Source organism: Lipotes vexillifer, unplaced genomic scaffold (genome assembly GCF_000442215.2).
Source record: "Lipotes vexillifer unplaced genomic scaffold, Lipotes_vexillifer_v1.1 scaffold175, whole genome shotgun sequence".
Lineage (NCBI taxonomy): Eukaryota > Metazoa > Chordata > Mammalia > Artiodactyla > Lipotidae > Lipotes > Lipotes vexillifer.
This window is the reverse complement of record NW_006771329.1, coordinates 577,117-583,802: the sequence shown is the minus strand read 5'-3', so window position 1 is coordinate 583,802 and position 6,686 is coordinate 577,117. Positions and strand designations below refer to the sequence as shown.

At 39.3% G+C, this 6,686-nt stretch overlaps 1 pseudogene; it reads left to right on the top strand.

Annotated features, from left to right (window-relative positions):
• Positions 1-1,744: 1,744 nt before the first annotated feature.
• LOC103082079 (elongation factor Tu GTP-binding domain-containing protein 1-like) lies at positions 1,745-4,531 on the top strand (annotated as a pseudogene).
• The last annotated feature ends 2,155 nt before the right edge of the window (positions 4,532-6,686 follow it).

Below are 6,686 nucleotides of genomic sequence, written 5' to 3'. Positions count from 1 at the left end.
TGGCTTGCTTCTGTGCACTTCTCTGAAAATCAGTATGTTTTTGCAGTCTTAAACTTCGCCTTTTGTCTCGTGTTATGATCCAGTCTACTGAAGGAATGAAACTATCAGTTTAGGCCATTATCACTCATATAACAAAATCACACAAGCATCTATCCTTGAGTCAGAACAGAAACAGCATATTTGTGTCAGTTCCCTAAACCCTAATTCCTACAAGATGATGCAAAGAGGTCCAGATGACACCAGCATATACAGAATACTGCATTATAGGAGACGAATCCTAAACTTACAGAACCTGAATCTTTTAAACAGTTAGCATTCTTTCTCTTTGCTCCAGAGGTAGACACTATCTCTACCTTCTGAGACTATAAGCTAAGTTTCCCTTTGCTCTGCAAAAAGATACTATCTTTCATCTTCCAAGACAGTTCACTTTACTAACACCCTTGAAAAGTTAAACCAGAACAATGAGAGTCAGGTCCTATGCTTGCAAAACATGCAGGAATCTGAGAGACACCTGGAGAATTGTCTACCAACAATATCAAGAGTTATTATAAAGTAACATTGAATAAGATAGTCTGTTATTGGCAGAAGAATAGCTAAATAAACCAAGAGAGAATCAAGAAACAAACCTATACATATAGTTACTTTACAGATATGCCACTGCAATGGCAGTGTACTCAGGAGAGATAGCCTTTTCAATAAATTGCTTTGTGTTAATTAGATATCCATATGGGAAAATATGTATTCTTTTACACACACATACATCCACACATATTGACTTCCATTTTACACTATACACACAAAAGCAATGCAAGATGGATTGTAGATTTAGATATAAAAGCTGTAAATAAAAACAATTCTAGGAAATAACAGAGAAGAATACTTTCATGAGTAGATTTTTAAATATCACTGAAGAAAGACACATTTGGAAGGTGATGGTAGCTCATTTCCTTCCCCCTTTGGTTGGTTGACAGATACTTGGCTCAGTAGATCCGAGTTAACTCAAAGGCAGAAGAGTTTGATATTAGTCAATGGGTTTCATATTATCACCCTTTATAACAAAGTCACTTCCCAAACCAAGAAGGTTCTACTCTTATATAGTCCCATGTATTTTACCTTCTCCCCTGTTCCTATAAGTAGAGCATTACTGAGGCAGTCTTCCTCTCTCCTCAAATGTTGGCCAGTTTGCATGTAGTCCACTTATGCCCAGTGGAGTCTGTGAGATAGGATAACAAGAGATTCTGGACACTCTATTCCTTCTCTGCTTCTAAGATTTTCCCAGTAAGCTCCATCTCATCTGTACCTTTATGGTACTATGGTTTTATGCCTACACTCTTTTTTTAGGACAGCTCTTAGTCCTTAAGGGACATACTCCACTCTGCCTATGAATTTTTGGAAAAAACTTAACTGGCTTAGTCATGGGTGGATACTATTTCTTTCTAATTGTGAGGACAGGTCACCCTCTGCTAGCCTTGAGTGAGTGGGCTGGCTGTTAGGTCAGCTTAGTCATCCCTCCTTTAAATGACTGTTGAGAGAGAGGTCTGTTCCAAACCCCAAAAGAGTCATCTTGCCAGGGTAGGTATCAAGTAGCCACCTAGTCTGTTAGCCCAGTACACTGCAAGCCTCACAGATGTTTAACTCATTTCTTGAGGTCTTTTAAAAACGCAAGTTTAGGCAGCAGAATGGTCTGTCAATCACAAAGTCTCCCAATGACAAAAACAAACAAACAAAAACCCCGGAGGCCTTCATGCCTCATTCACATGTGGTGTGCTGTGTGCCAAGAGCTGGAGCTGAGTTGGGGGCTGAAGTCTTCACAAGAAATAAAGTGGCCACAGCGTTCAATAGTTTGGATAAGATGATTCAACTCCAAAGAAACAATGCGAACATCAGACATATCTGTGTTTTGGCTCCTGTTGCCCTGACTGACTGTCTTATATCTAGTAATGGCAGTTGCCTGGCAAGCAGGAACTTGATATGCTGATTCTAAAATTCATATAGAAGAACAAAGGGCCAATAATAGTCAAGACATATCTGAGGAAGGGTAAAGGTCTGTGGACTGCAGAGAAAATGAGCAGATGTGAGGTATCACTATGAAATCCACTTCCATCTCACTACGTTGTGCAAGAGTCAGGCTGTCCAGGCTTAGATGCAGGTGGAGATCGTTGACCAGCTTGGGGCCAGTCCACACCTGCCCCTCATCTACCCAAGTAATGAGGGCCACCTGGTTAATCTGATATACTCTCCAGGACATACCGATTTTGCCTCTGAAGTATAAACCGGTTGCATTCGGATGGGTAAATCACTGTGGTAAATGTGATGGAAGCAGTCTGTCTGCAGATATAAGAAGTTCTGTGACAAGTCTGGATCAAAAATATTCATCTAGGTTTAGTGATTAGTGAATGAGATTACTTGATAGTAAACTGTAAATTCACTCCACAAGAGGCGTATTCTCATCTTACACATCTTTTAGAAGAGATTAACGCACTCACAGGAACTCTTTTACTTCTAATGTCCCAGAAGGAGAGCAGAGAGAGAGACTAAATTGCAAGTGAATCCAAATTCTGAACAAGGAAGGCAAGAATATTACTGAAGCACTAGCTTAGAGGATATGGATACTTTTTATGTTACTTTTCTCAGATTAAAGTAATATGGTTATCAGTGCATTGGATGGGTGAGACTTTGGAATTGAGCTCCTTGACAAAATCTAGTCAAAAGATTAGCATCAAAAAGGAAGTTTTTTTGAACACCTGTGAGGAGATTATTAGATGACTATAAAGAATAAGAAAATTAGGAGGATTGATCAGGCAAAAGGAAAGAATTTTTTTAGTTATAAAGTTGATCCTGGAAAATATATGTAGTTTATATGATGCTGTCTTGAAAAAGAACAAAGAAAAAATTAATAAAATAGTAAGTTCTTTAGGATAAAATATTGGAGCCCAGAAGACAACTCATTTAGATACTAATGTTCAGAACAATGCCAGTTACTGTCAGTGGCCACCATATTCCAAACTGTTCTTGCTATAGTGTGTCAGGAACATTATAGCTTGCTTAATATTATAGCCGAGAGAGTGGAGAAATTAATGGGCACAAGAGGACAAATGTTTGATTCTCTTACACAAGAAACCCAGGCACTGAAATCAGCTTTTATGAGATGTAGAAGGGAAGACAATCCTCCAGTTATAATCTTTGTTTCCAACATATTTCCAGTTGGTGCTGAGGTTTTCCCTCACAATAAGCCATGATCTCTCACTCAAGAAGAAATCTGACATGAGGACGTGAGACAAAGGCACATGAAGAAGCAGTTCAGGGGCAGTTCAGGGGCAGCAGTTCAGGGGCAGCAGTTCAGGAGCAGGTGTCTTTCTAGCCCACCCCAAATGGGAGTGCCCATGGAACAAATCCAAAGAGAGAAGATTCAAGAGGTGGTGAGCAAAAGATGGAGATTATGATGTCTAAACCTGTGTTTTAGGAGGGAAACAATGAAGTATGTTGTATTTCATATGGCTTGAAGAGGAAATAAAAGAAAGATGGCCCAAGGACTGTCAGCTTGAGCTTTTGCAACGGGTACCATTAGGTTTCTCAGTTCCAGCAGATGTCCTTCCCCAAGTCCTCACATGCCATTTTGTATTCTTAAGAACACAGATCTTCTGATTAGAATGGAACTAGGAACTGGAAAATCTAGAGGGGCTATCTCTAAGAATAGGAGGCCTACAAGACTTTGTGGTGATTTCTGCAATACTGTGTAGCTTGCCATCCTGCCTACCATTTATTCCACTCAACTTTGTAGCCACCCTTATTGTCAGGGTTGCCGTTGAATAAAGACCCCCAAGTGAAATGCCCCACCTCATCAAAGAAATGAAGCTGTTAAACCAAATGACCCCTTGGAATTTAATTCAGGAAATTGAGCTGAGGGCACATTTTAGTTACAACCAGAGAAATCCACATTCAACAATGCCTGATGACTTAAAAGAAAAATTTGTAAAGATTCAAAATCAGTGTACCTGAACCCATTATTCTATTCAGAAAAATAATCATAAAACCTTCAAAATTTGATATGGTAAATGAATAAATAGTCAATCAACAAAAAATTACAGTCATACACAGAACAAAAGAAAGCAAAATCCATGAAGGAATCCAGGTTGACTCGTGCTAATCACTAAAACAACTTTCAATAAATTTGTCAGGCTCAGTGTGAAGAAGTCAGTCAGATTCTGGAAGAAAATAGTGATCTGGTTTGTTCTGTGGAGGAACTGACATCCTCAGTGAATCAGGGCAGAAATATTAATGATCCACCAGAATATCTAAGAGGGAATTGTGAATTCAAGGGAAAACTAGAGCAACATCTAACAGGGAGAAAACGTAGGAACACTGTTGGCCAAATCTGGTTGTTTGTCCCAAGAAAATTTGGGTCCAACCTATTAGTCCATAATAGTGAAGCTTTCAGAACTTGATATGACCAGGCCCAACTGATCAAGTTTCCAAATAAGGCAGTAAATACTGAGATTTGGACAATAGCATTGTGAGTATCTTCCAATAGCAGCCCCCTCTGGGCCCATCCTCTCATGGATGCCCTCTCATGGGCATCTGTTTTGTCTTAGAATACGAGCCTTAAGTAACTTCGAGCAACAAGGAGCAAGTGATAAGCTGAATCAAGATCCAAGTGGTCTATTAAAGGAGAAACAGGGGGAAGATGAAACCTAATCTGGTCAAGATGAAAACCAAGATGGCTGCTCTGAGCTTTTTGAGAAGGGGACTGCTCAGAAAGGAGAAGTGTTACTGCCTGATTGCTGTGGACTCTTCTCAGGACAGCTAACTGCCACCATGAGAGAAGTGTGTTGAGATGTGCTACAAGTGAAACCTCAGTGTCTGCTGGCAGTTATCCACATATGTGGCATCATGCCCAGAGGTAATGTTCTTGGCTTAGTAAGTCTATACTGTCTTGTCAAAGAGAAAAGTTTAAGTGTTTCAAGAAAAAGAAAAGATTAGGCAGACATGTTTATCATTAAGCCTCTGCTGCCCATGGCCAAAAGCTTTCTTCATGGATGAAATCAGGAAGAAGCCAGCTCACAACTGGTATTCAGCCATTGGGAAATCATTCCAGTAACCTTTCCTGGGTGCCAACCACTGAGGAAAAGTACTTGCACTTTGGGGAAAAGGCTGATTCAGAGAACCAAACATGGAAGTACATGAACATGGTGATAAAATAGAAAGGTTTTTGTCTGGAAAAGATTGTGGAGCACATGGAAAAAGCAGAGAACCCTCAGCCAAAATAAGTAACTGATATCTGCAATACTGACTCATGGACTAAACCTAGTCTCCACTGGTAGGTATTCTACTTGGACCCTTATTGTAGACCAACAGGGGTTAACCAAAAGATGCTATAGTTGTTCCCACAATGCTTGACATCACAACAGTGACTGAACAGAGTGCTTCTATTTCCAACTTTTGTTCTACATATCACCCTGGATATGGATAATGCTTTCCTGGACATGGCTGACACTCCAGGAGGAACAAAAGAATCTACTTGGCTTTACTTGGAAGACAAAGAACACCATTTCAGGTGAGTAATACATCTATAACAAAAATAGGGTAACACTATGCATTCAAAAGAAAAGATGAAATTCAAAAAGATTGATAATACCACTTATTGACCAGGATATTGAATGACTAGAACTCTGTATAGAGTACAACCTTGCCAGATGTACAGAAAGGAAAGGACAAAGATATCCAGCTGTAGGTAGCTAACCATGGTAGGCAGAATTCTAAGGAAGCTGTATGACTCCCCTCCCTCTGTATAATTCCCTTGCATTGAATGTAAGCAGGACCTGTGAATATGATTCAGACCGTGATAAAATTATGTCACAAGGTAAAGGGATTTTGCAGCTGTAAGTAAGGTGCCAAATCATTTGCATTTGAGGTAATCAAAAGGGAGACTGTCCTGTGTGGGCCTGACTTCATTAGTGAAAACATATGAAAGAGATACTAGGACCTTTCTGAAGAGAGAGAGTCTCCCATTGGCTTTGAAGAAATAGGCTTCTATGTGTTCTATAGCTGCAAGGAGATGAAACCTGCCAACAACTATATCAGCTTGGAAGAGAACCCCTAGTCTCAGAAGGAGACCCAGCTCCAGCCTACATCTTGATTGCAACCTTGTGAGACTCTGAACAGTGGACCAAGATGAGCCATCCCCAGACGTCTGGGAGATGATAAATATTTGTTTTAAGGAGGTAAATTTGTAATTTATTGTACAGCACACAAATCTAGTACAATAACTAAAGTTTGATGTGCTCACAAAAATAGCACAATCACTCTATAAGTTAAGTAATATTATTATTTCCATTTTATTAACAAAGAAACTTGAATCATAAAGAGGTCAGGTCCTATGCTAGTATGTGGTGGAGCTGAGACTGTTGCCGTGTTATATTTCCACTCCTCTACTATACAAGTTTTCGCATTCTAAATAGTTAAAATTTGTTATTTGATGCTATTAAGAAGGAAGAAAAGAAACATTATTTCTTTTCTATGCTGAGAAATAGAAAATCTGGAATTAAAGCCAAATGATGTGCAGCACTATTAGGATAGGGAAATCTGCAAGAATGAAAGAGGACACTTTTCATCTTATTTTTCTGCTCTTTCTCTATCTCCTTATCTAAAAAATAGTGAATCTATTCATTAGTGTTATTGGCATATAC